The following is a 25,118-nucleotide window of genomic DNA, read 5'->3' as shown; positions in this document are numbered from 1 at the left end:
AAATTGGGACAATTCAAATTCAATTAAATTCTGTATCGCCTCCTTATAAAACAATGTCATGACTGCAATTTCTCAACTTAAACTTATATATCTAAAAACATGTTACAACTTAGGATAAGTTACTTAAGCCAGTCTTGTAGAGAATTTTCACAGCTTTAAGATTTTCTCAGGTCCCATATCGATAAGCCTTACCGTATTCAAGCAAAATCGCGAAACCCTAACAAAAAAACCTAAAAATGTAAACTGAGCTTCATTATCTCAAAAATGGTACAGGCTGGGAACAAATTATAAACGTCAATCCTATAGAGAATTTTCACAGCTACAACATTTTCTTTAGCTCCATTTCGATTGGACTTGCGGTTTCCAAGCAAAATCGTGAAAACCAAAAAACCACCTAAAAATGAGAATTTTGACCGCGATTTATTCAAAAATCCCTACAGCGATTTTTTCTTGTTTTTGGATTTTTCTCATCTATGAACACTGCTGTTTTAGAATTCACAAAAACTTTCCCTGTGTAAGCGGTTTTCATCAAAAGTTAGTTAAGGCGCACCCTTCATGACATTGTTTTGTAAGGGGGCGATACAGTCAGTGCATTGTCCCAATTTGAACTTCTATAACTCAAAAATGGTAAAAACTACGAAAATACCATAAATGTCGATCTTGTAGGGAATTTTCATAGCTACAATATTTTCTTTAGTACCATTTTGACAGGACTTGCGGTTTCTAAACAAAATCGTGAAAACCTAAACAACCCTTAAAAATGTTAACTTAAATCGCGATTTATTTAAAAAGCGCTCCGGCGATTTTTTTTGTTTTTGGATTTTTCTCATCTATGAACATTGTAGTTTCTGAATCTGCAAAAACTTTCAAGGTGTAAGCACCTTCCATTTAAAATTGTTTCAAGAGCACCGTGGAATAACTCCGACCTATTTTTATTACACTTTCTTAAACTAACTCACAAAATAAATTTTAATAAATATTTTCTCTTACAACAATTTTATAAATTTCCTCAATATATTTTTTTGTTTTTGCTATAATATGCAAACCACTAAACGGATTTGTATAGTTTTCATTTTCATTTAAAATCTGGTTTCAAATCTGTTCGCGTTCACAAAATTGACAGATGCGCGCAAAAAGTTATAGCGGTTTTATTCTCTTGTAGAGAAAAAATATTTTAAAATTTCTTATTTATTGTATTGAGAAAATTTATCCATATTTCAGTAACGGCATTTGATATCCAACCGTAGATGCAACATAATTTCTAATTTTTTTTTTATTTTCGCGGAAAATCAAAAAAATTAGGTCATCAGAGTCCGTATAAACCTGTAAAAAATAAATTAAAATTACGTACGTAAAAAATATGAAACCAAAATCATAAACATTGGCTTTATAAATTGCATCTTATAGCAACAACAAGAGAGAAAAAACTTATTAAAATATTATTCCAAATATATTGTTTGGTTCGATTAGAAAAATTAGAAAAAATATTTGGGAGTTCTCCAACTACATCGCTAAAATCCCATACAGTAATTTATGTATACTGCTAAAACTTCATCAAGAAATATGGTTTACCGTCGCGAAAGCTTAACTGCTTACTGTGATAACTCATAAGGATAGGAAATAAAGGGTAATATTGAAATCATCAAAAGTCACTTGATACGCATCCGATTTTCGATACAGCGAATCAATCTCTTTCAATATTTATGCCTATTTCGATTTTTCACTCAGCGGCGATTGTGTGCCATCAGTTGCATCTCACAATGCTAAAAACCTTTAAATGGGTAAAAGTCGCGCAATGTGCATACGATTTTGATGCGCATCCGATTTCATTAGCGCCCATCAAAAAATCGTCAATATAAACCTACATATTTCAGCAAGATTCTTCATGAACCGTATGTGCCTCCACATTATATTTTGCGTAAAAGACCCATATTACTCTCGTATCTCTGTAATTTATGACACGCGTTTTCGCAAATATTACAATCGCGTATAAAGGATTCCATTTATGTAAACATTTTTCAATGAAAATCGCGGTTTAGTACGCGGATTTGTCAAAATATATTTTTGCTGGTTTTCCGATTTCCAAAGTATCTATATTCGCGGTTTTAGTGGATGGATTCGAACGCGGAAGGGCTCATTAGATCCGTCACGTAAAAATACTAAAATTCACGCCGAGTTCAAAGGACACTTGTAAATTTTACACGCAATGCTGCACGGAGTACACTCATGAGATATAAGTTAAACGATTTTTATAATGAGTTTGGAATATAATCTTGTTGCGCTTCCGGATTATTAAAAAAAATTCAAAAAAAACCCGAAATTCCGGCTTCAAAATATCAGCATCAATTTTAGGTGGATGCAGTGGATATATCGAAAAATCATACACGAATATCATGTTACCCATGTAGTATTTTGTGATGCTTTCTTTGGGCATAGGCCTATAAAATACAAGGTTATGTCAGAAATCGGAAGGGAACCTAAAAAAACTTGTTGGCTTCAACCCATTTTGACCCATTTTTCTACATTGATGCCAATACAGCTTCCACGAATATTAAACACTTCATTTTAAAGAATTTCAGTCATACTATATTGAATATGTTAACAGCTCGCGAATTCTTAATGGGTGAAACTCGGATTCATCAATTGTAAAACATTTTTGGTTTTTACCATATCGATTTCATGTCTTAAGGAACCGTACCTAAAAACTTTTGAGAGTCATTTTTGGAGAACATTTCGAAGCGGAAAAGCGTCATCTTTTGGTACTTTTATAGCGGTTCTTAAAAAAAGAACGAAAAGGACATTGAAGGAAGCAAGTTAGAAGGTCTAAATGCCCCACCAAAATAATCCTCATTTGATTTGACTGAAGATATGTCATCTTATAATTAAGCTAAAACAACAGTGAACAAAGATATAATCGTGATGCTTTGCAGGATCTCCAGCAAAAACTTCATCACGCCATAACTCGGAAGTTTGACTCAGGGCGGCTCTGTCCTTCGAAATTCTTAATATACTCACCAAGCAAGGGCTTTCATCTCCAAAAGGAATTTTCCTTGCTCCAAAATTTCGGTTCACAGTGTAATCAACTATAAGAAGTCTCAGACTCGTGGAATGAAACAGGGAGTTCCCCTAGGCGGCGTGAAATCTTCGGAACTGTTTAACCACTACCTATCTGAAATTCATCACCCTGCAGAGGAGATAGATATCGTAATGTGTTCAGATAATAGTACGGTCATGGTATCAGTTCCTATGGTCGGTGACATATGTGATAGGTAAAATGTAGCTTGCACTAAGCCAGCTACATCTAAGAAATATGAAAATATCCGCCGCTAAATTCATTGCCACACTTTTAACCACATGTAGGGACGGCTGAAATGAGACTCCCCTTGAAGTTATTGATCAATGGTGTCCTAATTCTGACCACAAAATTCCCAAAAAAACTGGTTGTAAAGTTCGATATCATGTTTAAGTCGTTCGCCGAAGCCACAAGATCAAAAGTAAAAACAAGGTCCTCAAGTTGCTGACCAGCAGCACTTGGGGCACTGGCAAAGAAACCTTTTTGACCTCTTACAAAGCAATGCGCCGGTTTGTGGTAAGTTATTCAACGTCAGTGTAGCCTGCAACTGTAAGAGATACGCAATGGAAGAATATTCAAACCTGCCAGAATGCCGTCCTAAGGACTACAACCGGGTTCTTCCTCAAGACGCCTGTTGACAATCTTCATGAGAAGACAAACATTTTACCAGTGCATCAGATATTGTCGATGCAGTAGCTGCTTGGTGTTACCGGCGTGAGCTTGCGCCACTCAGGCACGACAGTAGATATCTTCATGATATAGAGAGAGGTCTAAAGGAGCAAGCAAGAATCTCTAGAACAACGAGCATAAAGGCAGGCTTAAACAGCATTCACCCAGATGCAGCCGCCTCAATTCATATTGGACCCGAATCTATGGCTCAAAACCCAATAAAAAAATCCACGCTGTTAGTTGCTTAAAATCCACGATTCTTTGGTCTGCCGTTGGTTGTAAAAATTCACGCTTCTTCTTCATGCTTACTATAATGATTTGCTGATTTGGAAACTTTACTCTAAAAAAAATTATTACCCCTGCCTATACAAACTGTTGGTACATCCATCACTGTGATCTCTTCACCACTTTCTTTAATTAAAATATGAGACTCTCTTCTTTGTATTTACTCCCTTGAGAATTGTCATCTGTTGCAAAGTCAATGGCTCATTTAACCTTGTGACAATTGCTTAACATCCAAATTGTCCTTTAAAAGCAGTAACCTACCACCCATCACTACCCACATATGAAATAACAATTTCTATGTCAAATCAATCTTTCCTCTCTCTAAACTTATGTGTGAAACCCAAAACCCATCAACAAATAACATTGTGTGTGTTTGTATAGATTTTTCATGAACTTACCCATATGTTTCAATCAAGTGCGTTTTAAGTGTTGTGGAGCAGGAGGAAGAAACAATTTTGTGGATTTCCTCAGAAGCGAAAATAAAATCCTTTAAATATAAGTGGATTCATCATTGCCAAAAACAACTGAAACTAGGCAGAATGTGGCTATTGTTTTGCGTATGCAGAAAGTGCAAATACTTGAGTTCTGTACTGTAGTGTAGTGCTGCTGTAGCTGTTTTTTTGGAATATGTGGAACACACTATAAGTTCACCACGTCAATATCAATTTATTGCGCACGCACACACACACTTGCATAGATACACTCTTTTCAAGTGGATATCTTAGGGCAGGAAAATGTAGTGTTTACCAATTTTTTGCGCTTATCCCCCCGAAAGGAACAAAACAAAAACCAAACTTCAGCGAATGTGCGTGAATCAAACCAGATGTCATCTACTGTAGGTCAATGATCTGTTATATTAATGGGCAGGCAGGCAGCACTCACCGTTGGTGAGTTAAATTACAAGAAGAACACTTTCCATCATTTGCAAAATAGGCAATGCGAGGAGGAAGAATGAAGAAGGTGTGTGTGTGTTTTACAACATTGTGCAGATAAATAAATACTCTTACTACAATTAACTGCTTGAGTTAAATGGCCAAGGTGAGGCATTACCAGATGGCCAATTGCCAAAGATACATTTAAAGACATATCCATGAGAAAAAAATAATCTTTAAAAAATCCACGTTTATTGCTGTGATGACGGATAAAAAATATTCTTTAAAAATTCATGTTTTGTTGTTGTTTTTGTTGTAGCAGCTTCCACAAGTACATGTACATCTTTATTTTATTGATTCGGCTCTGCCTCCAGCTCCAAGTTCAGAAGGGACGCCACCTGAATAGGATTAGTCCAAAGAGAGAGAGGAGTTAAGTCAGTCGGGTTGGCTGGGCAGTTAAATAGGTGCTGCGTAGTATGCGGACCGGTGCCACATGCCGGGCAGATATTCCGCGTGGCATCAATCCTGGCCCAGTAAGAATTGAGGCGGCTGCACCAACCAGATCGAAGTTGTGCCAACACGACTCTCGTTTGTCTTCGCGGCTGTTGTTCTTCCGCTGCCACGGTTGGTGGATGATCTTCGAGGACGATATTCACACTGTAGGCTGCCAGAGCCTCTGCGACCGCATCAGTATGAATGTCTCTTAAATCTGTCTGGCATGCACGTTGATCTAGAGGTTCTCTTTTATATCTTTGGACCTCTCTCTCTAGATCTCTATAATCCTCCCTAACTCGCCTGGGGGGTTCAGGCATATCCACCAGATGGTGATTTGGGTGGTCTTGCCTACAGCATCCAAGCAAGTACTGCATCGTCAACATCCTGTTGTGACGACGCACAGGAAGGATCTTTGTCTCCTCATGTAAATGGTCCACTGCAGACATGAGGTGACAGATTTGTAGTTTATCCCATTGCGTATCACTTACGTTAGCAAACCACACTGGCGCCGCATAGCTTACCACAGACCGACCTATCGCGTTGTATGTGGTTAACAAGGCCCAGCAAAAATCCTCATTACAAACCTCCTTTCCCACCCATTATTTTAACAAGGGCATGTCGCGCAAAATATCTGGTTATTTTGTAACCACTGAAATAAGTAGTCAGAATCTACTCAGTATGTACTTATTTCAGTGGTTACCATCTACTTTGTTCAGTGATTACAAAATAACCAGATATTTCGCGCGACATGCCCTTGTTAAAATAATGGGTGGGAAAGGAGGTTTGTAATGAGGATTTTTGCTGGGGGTTTCTTTATCTGCACCCCAAGTGCTGCCGGTTAGGGACTTGAGGACCTTGTTCCAGTTTCTCAGCTTATCGCAGATAACTGTAGTATGCTGGGACGACTTATACATGCTATCGAATGCGACCCCTAGGGCCTTGGGGTAGTTTGTGGTCGGAATAATTGCACCGTCGACCTGCACATTCAGTGGGAGCTTCATTTGCGCCGTCCACGTGCTGAACAGTGTGGCTGTTGACTTAATGGTGGATATTTTCATATTCCTCGCGTGGAAAAACTCTACAAGACCAATGAGATAGGCATTTAGCCTGTCACAAACGTTACCGATATTGGGACCTGACGCCATGAGTGTACAGTCATCCGCGTACGTAATTAACTCAATGCCGTCGGGAGGGCGTGAAATTGCAGAGAGGTAGAGGTTAAACAGTTCCGGAGATATCACCCTTCCTTGCAGAACTCCCTGCTTCACTCTACGGGGTTTGGATTTCCTGTCTCTGAATTCCACGTATGACACAAATAGTTGATGACCCAGCGTTTCAGACAAGGCCGGAGGGTAGTATTCTCGATATCCTCGAACAGCCTATCATGGCTGACCGTATCAAACGCTTTGATCAGATCCAAAGCTACCATCACTGTTCTGTGACATGGTTTGTTCTGGTTGAGTCCCCGTCCAATATATGTGGAAATGGCGTGCAGTGCTGTTGTGGTACTGTGCTGCTTCCGGAACCCATGTTGATGATCTTCAACTGGATAACACGTTCTGATGCTGGGGAGGAGTAATGCCTCGAGTATCTTTGCTACTGGTGATAGAAGTGAAATCGGCCTGTACGTCCTTAAATACTCGACTCCTGGGTCATCCAGCTGTTTTAGCATCTCCATAGAAATTCCGTCATGGATGACTTTGCGCCTCGGATAACATCTGCAACATCATCCATCGTAAATTGTGGCGGTTCTTCCTCGGCTGGAAGAGATCGCAAACGACGCAAAACACTTCTCTTCGCCCGGTCGCTATCGGGGTGCTCGATAAATTGTCGGCAGAAATAGCCAGCGCACCTCTTCGGATCTGTCACAGCCACGCCGTTAAACGTGACAGATGTCCGATCGTCTATTCTATCAGGGTTGGATAGCGCCTTAACCGTTGTCCACAATTTATTACAGCCGCCTCCAATGTTGCATCACTTCAGATGTTCTAGCCACTTTTTTCGCTTGTGTTCACTGACTAATCTATTGACTTCCATTGTCAGTTCCCTGACTCTGGGGTCGTTAGGGTTCGTGCGGCGAAGCTCATCACGCTCATTAGCTAATCCCGTCGCCTCTGCTAGGAAATTGGGTCTTATTTCAGGTTGTCGACCAGCAGAGATAAAGCGAGGGGCTGCAGCAGTGATGACGTCTTGGAACTTCCTCTCTGCTACCCGAACATCAGAGGGACTTGGCAGTTCTCTGAAGCGTTGATTAGTGAACTCTCTGAAATCCGCCAATCCGCTTTTCCATGATTGCGGCGTTCAGAGGTTATGAAGTCTGGTGGTCTGTTTATGGAGATGAGGATTGGGAGATGGTCTGACCCAAGGAAAATGACGGGTTGCCATGTCACGTCATTCGTCAGACCGGGTGACACGATGGATATGTCAGGTGAACTGTGGCAGTCTCCTCTAATCCTGGTGGGTGCGTCCTCGTTCGCAGTGCAGAATGTGTTATCACCTCGCAACAGAGATCTGATGTTAGGCATATAACGCGGGACACAACTATTGACCGGCAGGATATACACATTCAGCAGTTCTATCTCGGCGGATCCACACCTTACCGCTAACCCCATACACTCCAAGTATGGGTCCCTAGAGTCTAGCTCAGGCGAGATAGGTCTGTACTGGACAGACTGGTTCAGTAGGAATGCAAGCCCTCCACCCCCACTTCTCGTACGATCCTGGCGAAGAACGTTGTATCCATCACAACTCCGAAGACTGCAGTTGTTGCTCAGCTTCATTTCCTGAATCGCCGCGACCATAATATTTCTTCGGTTCATAAAGTCCACGATCTCATTGATCTTGGTTCGAAGACCATTGCGGTTAAACTGCAAGAATGTTACATCCTCAGAAACTGGGACAGCAATACGCGGTGTTAATGGCTGCTGCTGGTACTGCTGTCTGGGAGATTGGTAGTAGTTCCATAATCCGATGATGTTGATGATGAAGACTCATTGGCGCAGCACGAGGCAACATAAACCCTGTCGTAATACTCCCTCAGGTAGGTCAGGCCTGAACAGTTCCTAAAATGCACCCATCCTTGACACCCGTTGCGTCTCATTGACACCGACCTATGGTGAATGAGACGTTGACAAACGGTGCAGAACCATGGCCCGGGGTTACTTTCAATCCCGGCACGGACCAAAAGAATCCGGAGCAGGCATTCCGGGACATGCCGCTCCCAAGATAAAAATAAAGACGAACACGAACAAGTAGTTGCCGAGAAGATGGTTCCTCGGGTCAATCCGGTACATAGAACCGGCCGTCGCACAGTGCGAAATTTGGGAAGTTTAGTGGAACTTTAATGGATTTTCAAAGAAATGAAATTAATTAAACTTTTATTGAATTCGTTAGCTAAGTACTCCACTGCAAATGGTCCATACTCAGTTTGCCGATTTACTCCACGAAACGGCTAAAAAATGCTCTTAAAGTTGCACTTTTGTTTAATAATTTTTTTTTTGTAAGAAATGTATTTTTGATTCATTAAAAAAATGGAGTGGCGCGGACAAATGGTAAGTCAGTATGCCATGATTTATTTTTCTTAATATTTTACAAAATAATTAAGATATTTTTCACTTTAAAAAATGCAAAAAACCCATTTTGTTTTCGAGCAATTATAGTCGGAAAGAAGTGATTTTTTGAAGTTTTCAAAATTGTAATTTTTTATTTTCCATTGTCATTTCAAAAGTGAATTACGTACATTCACGTGTTAAGATATATATAATCTGAAAGATTGGATTCTCCTCTGTTCACAAAGCTATAAAACTGGTGCGGTATCGCGCGGTCTTTGGAGATATTCAAGATATTCTAAAAAGACTTCGGGAATTTCATTCAGTTGCATTTTCCAAAAGTAGAAGGTAAACGCGACAATGAACGCCAGTGTTGACTGTGTTTTGCAGAAATGGACTCACTAATTCTAACAGTGATAATGACTGTAAAATTAAGAAACCTCTCGCAATTTTTGATAGTTTTGACCTCTAAATGTTGGTGATTTACATATAGTGCAACATTTTTAGATGCTGCGGTACAAATACCAAAATACGTTAAAAATTGTAATGCAGTGCAGACCTGAACTTGATCTGAAAGACATTATTAACAAAATTAATGGTACAGACCTGCTGAATGGACCAATAAATATTATAGATACAAATGAAAACAAACAAGTAAAAAGTCGTTAAGTTCGGCCGGGCCGAACTTTTTATACCCTCCACCATAAAATAGTCTTAATAAAAATGGAATAATTAGGGTCCTTTCACAATTTTAAGTGGAACAACTTTTCGACAATGGATAGACTCCTACTGCCTCCCACTATTGCTTAAATTCCACTGTGAACACAAATGTTGGGGCAGAGATAATTCCTTTTGGAGATAAAAGCCCTTGGTGTGTGTATATAAAACCCCCGAAAGACAGATGCGCCGTGAGTCGAACTTCCGCGTTATGGCGTGATGAAGTTTTTGCAAGAGACCCTGTAAGCCTTCATGAATTAGCATTTGTTTGTTGTTTTTGTAGAGCACTTAAGCAACAGTGAACAAAGATACAACGCTAATTCCTGATGGCCCACAGGGTCTCTAACAAAAATTTCATCACGCCATAACGCGGAAGTTCAACTCACGGCGGATCTGTCCTTCGGGGTTCATAATATACTCACCAAGGCCTTTCTTCCCCAAGAGGAATTTTCCGTGCCCCAGACTTTCACTTCCATTTTGTTCCACAGTGTTATCTAATCTAATCTAAAAAATGTGTTCAGCTAGGTGAAAGGTACCACCTACGGGGCTATATCGAAGAGTCAACTTATCTTTAAATTTTTAAGCGGAAAAGTTTTATAGCTGCAGGGAACTTCAAGAGTCAAATTGTGGGTAGTTTCATCAAAACAATGTAGACCCTCAAAAATGGACCCATGTTGACGAATTTTAGTAAAGAAATTTCGTGACCACTGAAAATTCCCGAAAATCGGGAGGTACAGTTATATGGGGGGATATACCAAAACATGGACCTATATTGACGATTATTTTTGAATAGACAAAATTGTAGCTAAAATTCTCAAAATACCGATCATTTCAGCTAGTTCGGTTAAAAATTGCAGCTAAAATTCTCAAAATACCGAAAATCGGGAGATACCGTTATTTGGGGGCTATACCAAAACATGGACCTATGTTGCCGATGTTTGGTGGAGATGTTTCATGACCACTGAGAACCTCAAATGTCAAATTGCAGATATTTCGGTTACAAATTGTGGCTAAAATTCTCAAAATACCGAAAATCGGGAGGTACCGTTATATGGGAGCTATACCAAAACATGGACCTGTGTTGACGATGCTTGGTGGAGATATTTCATGACCACTGAGAACCTCAAATGTCAAATTGCAGATAGTTCGGTTAAAAATTGTGGCTAAAATTCTCAAAATACCGAAAATCGGGAGGTACCGTTATATGGGGGCTATACCAAAACATGGACCTATGCCCATATCCTTTGGGATATAAGTTTGTTGATCACTAGGAACCCTAAGTGCCAAATTATAGCTAATTCGGTCTGCAAATGTGGCGAAGAACGTCAAAATACCTCAAATCCGGAGGTACCGTTATATGGGGGCTATACCAAAAAGTGGACCGATATAGCCCATCTTCGAACTTGACCTGCCTATGGAAAAAAGACCCTCGGGTGCAAAATTTCAGCGCTCTATCTCAATTATTGCGGACGATAGAGTGATTACAACAGACGGACAGACGGACAGACAGACGGACAGACGGACATGGCTAGATCGTCTTAGAATTTTATCCTGATCAAGAATATATATACTTTATAGGGTCGCAAATGATTAGTTCGATGTGTTACAAACGGAATGACAAACTTAATATACCCTCCATACTATGGTGGAGGGTATAAAAAGATTGACATTTTACTCCTTAATAGATGTGTAGGGTTGTGGGGCTTCACATAGAAGTGGACCTATGTTGACGGCTTTTGTGTGAGGAGGTTTTTTATCCGCTAACATCTTAAAATTTACATTTGCATCAAAATCGGCTGCAATTTTTGTCTTTAACCTTTAAAATACCCAGTATGAGGGAACCCGGCATGTGGGGCTATTCCAAAACCTATATTGAAAATATTTTGTACATAAGTTTTCTATCCACTGAAAACTCAATATACCAATTTGCATCAAAATCGATTGAAAAATTAGTGTAAAACGTAAAAACGGCAGCCACCGTTACATGACCGCCACAGGAAACCGCGGGTCTATGTGGCGCAATTTAGGTCCCACACTCTCCACTAATATAAGAAACATTTGTGCAACATTTTAGGAATCTACACCTTTTCCTTTAAAAGTTATTAGTAAAGTTCCGCTAAAGTGCTCATATTTTGCACTGTGCGTCGTGGGATTGTTGTGATGGTGGTTGGAAAAAATATTCTGTAAAAAATCCAAGTTTATTGTTGTGATGGTGGTTGGAAAAAATATTCTTTAAAAAATCCACGTTTATTGTTGTAATGATGGTTGGAAAAAATATTCTTTAAAAAATCCACGTTAATTGTTGTGATTATGGTTGAAAAAAATATTCTTTAAAAATCCACGTTTATTGTTGTGGTTGGAAAAAATATTCTTTAAAAAATCCACGATTATTGTTGTGATGATGGTTGGAAAAAATATTCTTTAAAAAATCCACGATTATTGTTTGAATGATGGTTGGAAAAAATATTCTTTAAAAAATCCACGTTTATTGTTGTGATGATGGTTGGAAAAAATATTCTTTAAAAAATCCACGTTTATTGTTGTGATTATGGTTGGAAAAAATATTCCTTAAAAAATCCACGTTTTTTGTTGTGATGATGGTTGGAAAAAATATTCTTTAAAAAATCCACGTTTATTGTTGTGATGATGTTTGGAAAATATTCTTTAAAAAATCCACATTTAGTGTTGTGATGATGGATGAAAAAATATTCTTTAAAAAATCCACCTTCATTGCTATGATGTTGGTTGAAAAAATATTCTTTAAAAAAATCCACGTTTATTGTTGTGATGATGGTTGGAAAAAATATTCTTTAAAAAGTCCACGTTTATTGTTGTGATGATGGTTGGAAAAAATATTCTTTAAAAAATCCACGTTTATTGTTGTGATGTTGGTTGGAAAAAATATTCTTTAAAAAATCCACGTTTTGTGGTGTGATGTTGGTTGGAAAAAATATTCTTTAAAAAATCCACGTTTTGTGGTGTGATGTTGGTTGGAAAAAATATTCTTTAAAAAATCCACGTTTTGTGGTGTGATGTTGGTTGGAAAAAATATTCTTTAAAAAATCCGCGTTTTGTGGTGTGATGTTGGTTGGAAAAAATATTCTTTAAAAAATCCACGTTTTGTGGTGTGATGTTGGTTGGAAAAAATATTCTTTAAAAAATCCACGTTTTGTGGTGTGATGTTGGTTGGAAAAAATATTCTTTAAAAAATCCACGTTTTGTGGTGTGATGTTGGTTGGAAAAAATATTCTTTAAAAAATCCACGTTTATTGTTGTGATGATGGTTGGAAAAAATATTCTATTAAAAATCCACGTTTATTGTTGTGATGATGGTTGGAAAAAATATTCTTTAAAAAATCCACGTTTATTGTTGTGAAGATGGTTGGAAAAAATATTCTTTAAAAAATCCACGTTGGAAAAGATATTCTTTAAAAAATCCACGTTTATTGTTGTGATGATGGTTGGAAAAAATATTCTTTAAAAAATCCACGTTTATTGTTGTGATGATGGTAGGAAAAATTATTCTTTAAAAAATCCACGTTTATTGTTGTGATGATGGTTGGAAAAAATATTCTTTAAAAAATCCACGTTTATTGTTGTGATGATGGTAGGAAAAATTATTCTTTAAAAAATCCACGTTTATTGCTGTGATGATGGTTGGAAAAAATATTCTTTAAAAAATCCACGTTTATTGTTGTGATGATGGTTGGATCTCCACGTTTGTGGTGTTATGTTGTTTGAATTTTTTTTGTTTTATTCCACGTTTATAGCTCTGAGGATGCTTTATGGACCTTCACATTGTTTGCTGGGAAATTGTTCTGCTTCTGTGTGCGAAGGCTAACAAATGTTATTTGAATACTTTTGGTATGACTCTTCTCGACAAAGGTAACATTCGTTCGGCGAATATTTTCACTGATGTCAGCAGTTGAGTATTGAGTATAGAATAAATGAATGAATATTTCTTCCCATTGAATGGACTTTTGATGCGAAGTTCAATGTTGCTGACACAGAAGTTACACAAAAAACACTGCTGGGGGAGGCGGAGGTGATGGAGTAAAGGGTAATTTGTCTTGACATTTAGTAATGTATTGATGGTGCTTTTACCATTTCAGTTGCAGAAGATGTCACTCTTCTTGTTACCCTAGATGAAAAGAAGTATATCCTTCCTTTTTCTTCTCCTCCCACCTGTCATTGAAAGGTCATTGGGAAATAGTGGTTAAGTGTGTATAACCCATCCGAGGTATTCCTTTTATTTTTTCGCCATGCAGTTGCAATTGTTTTTCCAATTTTCAAGCCTGTGCGTCAACATCATTGGACAGAGTAAGAGTAAAGTGGACCATCCAGCTGGACCACCCACTCACATGCCAGCCACATCAAATGCACGCACATCTGTTAACTTGTAAAGCTGTTCATCTATGGATTGTTAGTTGGCCGGACGACGGCTACCCATGTTGGTTTTGTTAGTTGGCATGAGGCTGAGGGTTAAGTGTTTATCGGATGTTATTGTGTGGAGCTCAGGTGCATTTATTTATTGCCTCTTATATATTTGTAATTGAGTGTTTTCCCATTCATGATGCACTCACTCAGCGTTTGTGTGTACTTTCCTTTAGGTTGTTTATTTTAATAGGACCCCAATGTGTTGGTGGTGTTGATGTTATACAAAGTATTGTGTTGTATACGTACGTTTGTGTGTACACATATGTGTATATTTTGTTACATTTGCCACTGTTGCGTTTTGCAAAAACACTGAAGTGGTATGTGGAAAAACATTGGAAAATTATCATCATTTGCAACAACATCAGCAAAAGCCCATCGACAAGTACCGCCACCATTACCACCAAAAACACGGTACCAAAGGAAAATATCACCAGCAGTGCCATCAGGAATGAAGTGATGTTTTTGTTTTTCTCCATTTTTATCAGCATGTTTTAATGTGTATGTATGTGTGTGACAGTGTTTGCATGCCTTTATTTAGGCTTTTTTGTTTATCCCTTTTGTTTTTGTTTCTCTCATTTTGTAAATTGCATTTAAGTGCCTTGTTTTTGTTTTTCATTTTCCAAGCATTTCTATGTGGCCATCAATTCATTCAGTTAGTCAGTCCGTCAGACTAACTGTCAGAGAGGAATTATAGTTGCACAGTGGGCAAAAGTTTGGGGTTTTTAAAGAATATTTTTTCCAACCATCATCACAACAATAAACATGGATCTTTTAAAGAATATTTTTTCCAACCATCATCACAACAATAAACGTGGATTTTTTTAAGAATATTTTTTCCAACCATCATCACAACAATAAACGTGGATTTTTTAAAGAATATTTTTTCCAACTATCATCACAACAATAAAAGTGGATTTTTTAAAGAATATTTTTTCCAACCATCATCACAACAATAAACGTGGATTTTTTAAAGAATATTTTTTCCAACCATCATCACAACAATAAACGTGGATTTTTTTAAGAATATTTTCCAACCATCATCACAACAATAAACGTGGATTTTTTAAAGAATATTTTTTCCAACCATCATCAGTCCAATAAACGTGGATTTTTTAAAGAATATTTTTTCCAACCATCATCACAACAATAAACGTTGATTTTTTAAAGAATATTTTTTCCAACCATCATCACAACAATAAACGTGGATTTTTTAAAGAATATTTTTTCCAACCATCATCACAACAATAAACGTGGATTTTTTAAAGAATATTTTTTCCAACCATCATCACAACAATAAACGTGGATTTTTTAAAGAATATTTTTTCCAACCATCATCACAACAATAAACGTGGATTTTTTAAAGAATATTTTTTCCAACCATCATCACAACAATAAACGTGGATTTTTTAAAGAATATTTTTTCCAACCATCATCACAACAATAAACGTGGATTTTTTAAAGAATATTTTTTCCAGCCATCATCACAACAACAAACATGGATTTTTTAAAGAATATTTTTTCCAACCATCATCACAACAATAAACTTGGATTTTTTAAAGAATATTTTTTCAAACCATCAACACAGCAATAAACGTGGATTTTTTAAAGAATTTTTTTCCAACCATCATCACGACAATAAACGTGGATTTTTTAAAGAATATTTTTTCCAACCATCACACAACAATAAACGTGGATTTTTTAAAGAATATTTTTTCCAACCATCATCACGACAATAAACGTGGATTTTTTAAAGAATATTTTTTCCAACCATCATCACAACAATAAACGTGGATTTTTTGAAGAATATTTTTTCCAACCATCATCACAACAATAAACGTGGATTTTTTGAAGAATATTTTTTCCAACCATCATCACAACAATAAACGTGGATTTTTTAAAGAATATTTTTTCCAACCATCATCACAACAATAAACGTGGATTTTTTAAAGAATTACTTTTTCCAACCATCATCACAACAATAAACGTGGATTTTTTAAAGAATATTTTTCCAACCATCATCACAACAATAAATGGGGATTTTTTATAGAATATTTTTTCCAACCATCATTACAACAATAAACGTGGATTTTTTAAAGAATATTTTTTCCAATCATCATCACAACAATAAACGTGGATTTTTTAAAGAATATTTTTTCCAACCATCATCACAACAATAAACGTGGATTTTTTAAAGAATATTTTTTTCAACCATCATCGCAACAATAAACGTGGATTTTTTAAAGAATATTTTTTCCAACCATCATCACAACAATAAACGTGGATTTTTTAAAGAATATTTTTTCCAACCATCATCACAACAATAAACGTGGATTTTTTAAAGAATATTTTTTCCAACCATCATCACAACAATAAACGTGCATTTTTTAAAGAATATTTTTTCCAACCATCATCACAACAATAAACGTGGATTTTTTAAAGAATATTTTTTCCAATCATCATCACAACAATAAACGTGGATTTTTTAAAGAATATTTTTTCCAACCATCATCACAACAATAAACGTGGATTTTTTAAAGAATATTTTTTCCAACCATCATCACAACAATAAACGTGGATTTTTTAAAGAATATTTTTTCCAACCATCATCACAACAATAAACGTGGATTTTTTAAAGAATATTTTTTCCAAGCATCATTTTTTAAAGAATATTTTTTCCAACCATCATCACAACAATAAACGTGGATTTTTTAAAGAATATTTTTTCCAATCATCATCACAACAATAAACGTGGATTTTTTAAAGAATATTTTTTCCAAACATCATCACAACAATAAACGTGGATTTTTTAAAGAATATTTTTTCCAACCATCATCACAACAATAAACGTGGATTTTTTAAAGAATATTTTTTCCAACCATCATCACAACAATAAACGTGGATTTTTTAAAGAATATTTTTTCCAACCATCATCACAACAATAAACGTGGATTTTTTAAAGAATATTTTTTCCAACCATCATCACAACAATAAACGTGGATTTTTTAAAGAATATTTTTTCCAACCATCATCACAACAATAAACGTGGATTTTTTAAAGAATATTTTTTCCAACCATCATCACAACAATAAACGTGGATTTTTTAAAGAATATTTTTTCCAACCATCATCACAACAATAAACGTGGATTTTTTAAAGAATATTTTTTCCAACCATCATCACAACAATAAACGTGGATTTTTTAAAGAATATTTTTTCCAACCATCATCACAACAATAAACGTGGATTTTTTAAAGAATATTTTTTCCAACCATCATCACAACAATAAACGTGGATTTTTTAAAGAATATTTTTTCCAACCATCATCACAACAATAAACGTGGATTTTTTAAAGAATATTTTTTCCAACCATCATCACAACAATAAACGTGGATTTTTTAAAGAATATTTTTTCCAACAACGTGGATTTTTTAAAGAATATTTTTTCCAACCATCATCACAACAATAAACGTGGATTTTTTAAAGAATATTTTTTCCAACAACGTGGATTTTTTAAAGAATATTTTTTCCAACCATCATCACAACAATAAACGTGGATTTTTTAAAGAATATTTTTTCCAACAACGTGGATTTTTTAAAGAATATTTTTTTTCAACAACGTGGATTTTTTTAGGAATATTTTTTTCAACAACGTGGATTTTTTAAAGTATATTTTTTTTAAAAACGTGGACTTTTTAAAGAATATTTTTTTTTTTTCAACAACGTGGACTTTTTAAAGAATTTTTTCTCATAAAATTCCCTTATTTTCTTCCACTGTGCTGCCCCCATAAAGAACATCCATTCATACATCAAATCGCCTGTCCAGGCAAACAACAGCCATTCATTCAATCATTCATCCGATACTTGCTGACTGACGCCCACACACAACACCCGTTCGGAAAAAAGACGCACAGCTAAACAAGCAACCAGCCCGCCGGTTAGTCTGCCTATCAGACCCAGGTCTGGTTGGTCGCACATTGTTCGCAAACAGCAGCAACAACAACAACATATGATTGCATCGTTTACACATATGTTTAACAAACTCATTTGTTTAAATTTATTTTATTGTTTTTATTTTAACGCACACACACATTCAACACAATTGTAAAAGTGTTTCACATTGTTGTTGTTGTTGCTGATGTTGTAGCTTTCATTTGACCAATTTTCGCTTGATTGTTTTATGGGGGGGGGGGGGGGTTCTAAAGATTATTGTTGAAAGTAAAACAGAAAAAAAAAACTTTTTGGAAGAGCTATGAAGTGCTAGTGAAGAGATAGTTTTTCGTTTGTTTTTGTGCGGTTTAATCGTTTCCATCAAGTATTTGACGAAAGACACCAATTGGGTGCAAACTGACTTCCACCAGAACAGCTCACTCACCTATTAAAAGTAATTGGAGAAACTTCATTTGTGGTGCTCGGGTATCCATCAACAAGAGAAGTGATTTAGTAGATGTAAACTGGGACATACATGTAATTAGGCTTAAGTTGTGGATATAGCGGTGGCATGATGAGAAATATTTCCTCAAATAATTTAAGTGTAATAAACAAAGGTATAAGTCCATTTTCGATTATCAAATACAATTGAAGCAAAATATTGAGGTGTTGATTAGGAGACATAATTGGATTGTCCATCTCAAATAAATTAGCATGTGGAGATTTGGAGCAATAAGAAAGACGGGAAGCACTTAACTCTAAGAACAACATTTTTCCGTTCATGTAACTGACCACACAGCATGGACATATAAATATAACATGGGGCGATTTCGCCACGGGGACGGCTACGCCATCGCCGATTTTCTTGAAAATCACAAGTTTTAGAAAAAAAACCGTTGAAGGGAAAATTATGAGTGTATCGATGATCTATCATCTCCCATAAGTTGACATTTGTGTCAAAGTTCCTCTGGGTTTAGTTTTAACTCAAAGGGAAAAAATCGATGTCGGATTTTTTCATGCGGTACCCCCTAAAGTCTTTAGTTTTGTTAGATTTTAGGATTGCCACAGTTTGAGCACAGTCGGAATATGTTAACACGTGCCACTGGGGCCACAAAGTTTCCATAGAAATTTATATGGAGCCAAAGGCGAATTTTCACGAAATCGCTTTACATACCACATTTATCGTCCAATCGCTTAAACAATTTTACCAGATCATTTCTGTGGCCACACAAGTTATCCTACAAAAAAATTTGAAATCGGGTCGGATTTTAGTGTTAGCTATATATAGGGCCAATAAAAATTTAGAGGTCCCAGTGGCACGTGTTAACATATTCGGATTGTACTCAAACGTTGGTAATCTTAAAATCGAACATATACATACACTCCGGTTCATCTGAATAGAACCAACCAATATTTGCCTACAAATATCGTTATATCTCACGACAGGAGAGGAATTGTCAATTATATTTTTGTGGACATGTAGAGTATATAGTAACCAATATTTTCAATACCTAACATGTTTGACATATGGGTTATTACGGTACTTTTTACACGCTTTATGAAAAAATGCCAAAATATTAGCATGTTTTAATTGTTTACCAGGATAGAACCATCCTAAGAATTTACCCAAATCCTTTGTCAGATGTGGTAAAATTTTGCAAAAACTTCTTATAATTGTAAAATGACTTTAACTGACACGAGATCCTCAGTTAAAATAGGAAAGAACCTCTCCGAACAGTTTTGTACCAAAAGAGGGTTCAGACAAGGAGACAGCCTTTCATGTGATCTCTTCAACATACTGCTGGAAAAGGTTATACGAGATGAAAACGTCAAAAGAAGTGGCACAATCTACACCAATAGCCACATGTTACTTGCTTATGCTGATGATATAGACATCATGGGACGATCAGTAAAAGAAGTAACTGATACCTTTATGAAGGTCGAAGGAGAATCTGCTAAAGTGGGTCTGGCGGTAAACGGTGAGAAGACAAAGTCAATGGTGTCGACGCGTAATGCGTCCATTGAGAAGCATGGGTACTTGCGCAAGCAGTTAAGGCAGTGCTTGGCGAGTTTGAGAGAAAAATTCTTCGAAAGATCTACTGACCAATCTGCGTTGACGGTGAATATCGACGTCGTATGGACCAAGAGCTGTATCTGCTATACAACGACATCAATATAGTTAAACGTATCAAGATGCAGCGATTGCGTTGGCTAGGCCATATAATAATAATGAGCGATGATGAACCCGTTAAAAAGGCGTATAAATTCGGGCCACATGACGGTCCACGCAGAATTTGCAGGCCAAAGAATAGATAGCGCAAACAAGTGGATGGAAAGTTGACAAGGCGCGGCATTTCAGAAAGCGAAGCACTATACAGAGTGAATTGGAGATCTTTTCTTAGTTCGGCCTATGGAACAAATGTTCTGTAATGGGCCAGCTTAGTAAGTAAGTTTCGACAATATTTAGAGATCCAAAGTTTGGACCAAATCGGTTGCTAGGTCTATGATAAATCGCGCGTACCAGAAGAAGTGGACCTATAAACACCACCTTCGAATTTTATCCAATATTCGAAGAAATATTAAAATATCCAAGGTGTGGACAAACGCAGTATTCGGTTCGAGCTCTCCAGCCACTACATATGGTGCCATAGGTGTTGTTTACAAAGTTCGGGCTATTTTCTCAAGAAGTATGGACTTGTCCCTGAAAAAACTTTTACTGTCGTAATTGTGGCACCGAATGCAAGTTGCTCAAAAAAACTAAATTGATTCGAAAGCAGGTCTTAAAGTTAGTTTATCCAAAATTTTGTGTGGGAGATACCCGAAGGAGTGGACAAATAAAGTCCATATTCGAACCTGATTTATATCTGGTAGATATATTAGGATGTGTAAAATATAGACCAAATCGGTCACTACCATCAGGAGTTATCGTGCGCACAATTTTTCCGAACATTTTTGAACTTTGGTGGGGGAGGCACCTGAAGGAGTGGACCGATATAACCCATCTTCGAACTTAAACTATGTTTGAATAAAATATTAAGAAATGCCAAATTTTGGACCAAATCGGTTCACCCGTTCGAGAATTATTTTGCGCTCCAACCACTACACACTGTGTCATAGGGTGTTTTTGCAACTTTCAGGCTATTTTCTCAGGAAGTATGGACATGCCCTGATGAATATTGAAACCATCGTATGGGGGGCACTGAATACAAGTTGCTACAACAAAAATCAAAGCGATTCGAGAGCAGGTCCTAAACTGAACTTTTCCGAAATTTTTTGTGGGAGGTACCCGAAGGAGTTGACCGATTGAGTCCATATTGAAACATCATCTAAATCTGGTAGAAATTTCACGATGTGCAAAGTATGGACCAAATCGGTTAATTCCTTCAAGAGTTATCGTGCGCACAAATTTTCCGAACATTTTCGAACTTTTGTGGGGGAGGTATCTGAACGAGTAGACCGATATGGCCCATCTACGAACTTAAACTAAGTTTGGACAAAATATTACGATAGCCAAATTTTGGACCAAATCGCCTCATCCGTTTGAGAGTTATCGTGCGCACTAGCCAGCCAGACAGATGCTGAGGGTATAATTAAAAAGCCTGTTATTCGAATAAGAAAATATATTTTTGCTGATTTTCCTATTTTCAAGGTATCTATTTCGCGGTTTTAGTGGATTCGATTGCGGAAGGGCTCATTAGATCCGTCGTGTAAAAAAACTAAATTCACGCGGGGTTCAAAGGAAATTGAATGACAATAGTAAATTTTACACTCAAAAATAGGTTTTTTAAAAAAAATTCGCGCATAAAATTTTGGCCTTTCGACTCCAATTACTAGGATGCTGTATGTAGCACACTCATGAGATATACATTAAACGACGTAGAATCTATAATAATGTTATGAGGTTTGAATATAATCTTGTTGCGCGTCCGGATTATTACAAAATTAAAAAAAAAAAAACCCCGAAATTCCGGCTTCAAAATGTCAGCATATATTTTAGGTGGATGCAGTGGATATATCGAAAAATCATGTACTAGTATTATAATCCCCGTGGAGTATTCTGTGATTACTTTTTTGGGTATTGAGTAAAGGTCTATAAAATGTAAGGTTAAGCCAAGAATCGGTAGGGAACATAAAAAAACTTGTTGGCTTCAAACCAGTTTTACCCATTTTCTACATTGGTGCCAACACAGCTTCTACGTAAATTTTATTTATATTTATTTTTAATGATCTACATTATGGGATCCCTCCTAAAACACTTCAGTTTAAAGAATTTCAGTCACACTATATAGAATATGGTAGCAGTACGCAAATTCTGAAAGGGTGAAACTCGGATTCATCGATTGCAAAACATTTTTTACCATATACACTTTGATACAATTGGAAGTCGATTTAGCCAAATCCGTTTGTCTGCCTGGTGCGCACGATAAGGTTCGAACGAATTAACCGATTCGAACCAAATTTTGCTCTTCGTTATATTTTGCCCAAACTTAGTTTTAGTTCGAAAATGGTCCCATATTGGCCCACTCTTTCCGGTACTTTCCCCACAACATTTTGAAAATGTTCGGAAAGTAACCGATTTGGTCTACCGACTTTCTGCCAGACTTAAATAAAGTTCCAATATGGGCTCAATCGGTCCATTCCTTCGGATACCTCCCACACAAAATATCGGAAAAGCTCAGTTCAGCTGCTCGCAAATCACTTTGATTTTTCTGTAACTCTCGAGCGGATTTGCCGATTCGGTCCAAAATGTGGCCTTCGTAATATTTTGTTCAAACTTAGTTTAAGTTCTAAGATAAAACATATCGGTCCACTCCTTCTTGGACCTCCCCCACAAAAGTTCAAAAATGTTCGGAAAAATTGTGGTCACGATATCTCTTGAAGGGAGTGACCGATTTGGTCCATACTTTACACATCCTAATATATTTATAAGATATAGAGCAAGTTTGAATATGGACTTTATTTGTCCACTGCTTCGGGTAGCTCGCACACAAAATTTCGAGTAAGTTCACTTTAAGACCTGCCCTCGAATTACTTTGATTTTTGTTGAAGCAACTTGAATTTCCTGCCTCATTTACGGCGGTAAAAGTTTTTTCAGAGGCAAGTCCATACTTCTTTAGAAAACAGCCCGAAAGGGGTAAAACCCCCTATGGCACCAAATTTAGTGGCTGGAGAGCACGATAACTCTCGATCTAATCGATTTGGCCCAAAATATGGCCTTCCTCATATCTTGTCATACTTTCAGTTCAAAGATTGGCAATACCGGTTCCCCCGAAAGTTTAAAAAATGTCATTTAATGGTATGCATGATATCTCTTGAACAAATTTGGTCCAAACTTTGGATCTCCTAATATTTTGCCCAAATTTAGTTTAACTTCTAAAATGGGCCATACGGGTCCTTTACTTAGGATACCTCCCCCACAAAAGTTCAACATTTGTGTCCAAGTGCAGTTTAAGGTCTTTTCGAAGATCCTTTGGAAATGTATACCGATGATGTTCGTTGTTGTCCTGCTTACAGCGGTATTATGTTTTCCGTGGACAAGTCCATGGTTCCTGGTTTACTGGTCCAAAAGTTATACGATGACCCACGGAAATTACTAGTGGGTGCCATATCTATCGAAAAGATATGACTCCCAAAATAAGATCCACTTCTATAATGGACTATGTCGGTCCATTCCTCCAAGTACCTCCTCCGCAACACTTTTTAACTTTAATCCTAATCACAATTTTTTTTTCGGCAAAGGGGCAACAAATCTGAAAAGGCCTCAGACATAGACCGAGGGTATATCTCTGTCGGCAAAGCCGACTGATACTTTTTTACCAATGAGCCTATCTCTTATACAAAGGCCTGTATTAAATTTCAGAGTTTTATCTTTGAGATTTCGGAGTATGGTGCTAAATATTTGGGACCCATTACCTTTGGGTAAGGGCATATGTTTATAAGGGACTCTAAAAAGTTTGGCTTGGGAACCCAAACCCTTTTGAGGCTTCGACCCCGCAAAAATTCGGATCGTTAGTCATTATGTAACCCATTACAAAGTAATGTAAACAAAAATAACTACTTAAATTACTCCTTATTAAGTTATGAGTAAGGTGGCACAGAGTTAGTGTGTCCGACTACAAATCAGAGTGTTGTGTCTTCAACGCTAACCGCCGCACAGTGGTTCAGAATCGTTTTTTCCTGGTCAAAATTCTGTAACTGTTGAACGGATAGAGATATTTTCATAATTTTTTTTTTTTGTTAAACAGATAACAAAATCAGCTTTCAGACGAATTACAAGCGGTCAAAGTCGGTCTGGTAGTTGCAGAGAGATTCAAGGTCAAAGTTAAAATTTTGAGTTTTTAAACTATTTTTCATCAAAATATGAGTGTTTTTGTGGTTTTTATGTCTTCCTATGTATTAAAGACGGTCAAACACCAACAAATAAACAATAAAATTACCAAAAAAAACTAAAAAAAAATTCGAAAAAAATGTCGAAAATTTTTTTTCAAAAATTTGTAATAAAATTTTTAAAAAAAAAAATTAAATTTTTTTTAAAAATTAAAAAAATGCTCATTGTGTTTTCATTAAACTTATATAGCTCGTATAAAAACTCTTATACTCAAAAAATGTCAATTTGTGTCAAAAATCTGTAATTCATATGGAAACAGTATAGAAAAACACACATTTTTACCCATGTAATTTCAATAAATTTAAAAAAGTGTTAAACGGACGGAACGGGACGGGTACAAACGTATATATGGGCTGAAAGAGGAGACTCTCGGTCATCTTCCTGTGAAAACAGAACTTTGTTCCATGTTGTTCCACAAAAGTTCTAGTCCACTAAATTTGGAATTTCATAAAATTTAGTACCTGAGCCAAAGTAAAATAGCTCATGTTGTATAAACGTTACGTTGATTTACTAAAACGATCTTTAAAGGCCACAATCCTAATTACCTTACAAAAAAACAAGTAAGCAAAGGCTATAGTCGGGCGGGGCCGACCATGTGATACCCTACACCACAACCTGTTGGAATTAGCTATTTGCAACCGCCTTGTACGCTGAATGTCCGGGTTCGATTCCCATCGAATTGTCTACGGTGGCAAAATACCCCCTAGT

The sequence above is a fragment of the Musca autumnalis genome, unplaced genomic scaffold (assembly GCF_047663935.1).
Source record: "Musca autumnalis isolate F117 unplaced genomic scaffold, ASM4766393v1 scaffold_2, whole genome shotgun sequence".
Classification (NCBI taxonomy): domain Eukaryota; kingdom Metazoa; phylum Arthropoda; class Insecta; order Diptera; family Muscidae; genus Musca; species Musca autumnalis.
The sequence above is the reverse complement of the archived record's forward strand: the minus strand, read 5'-3'. Positions refer to the sequence as shown.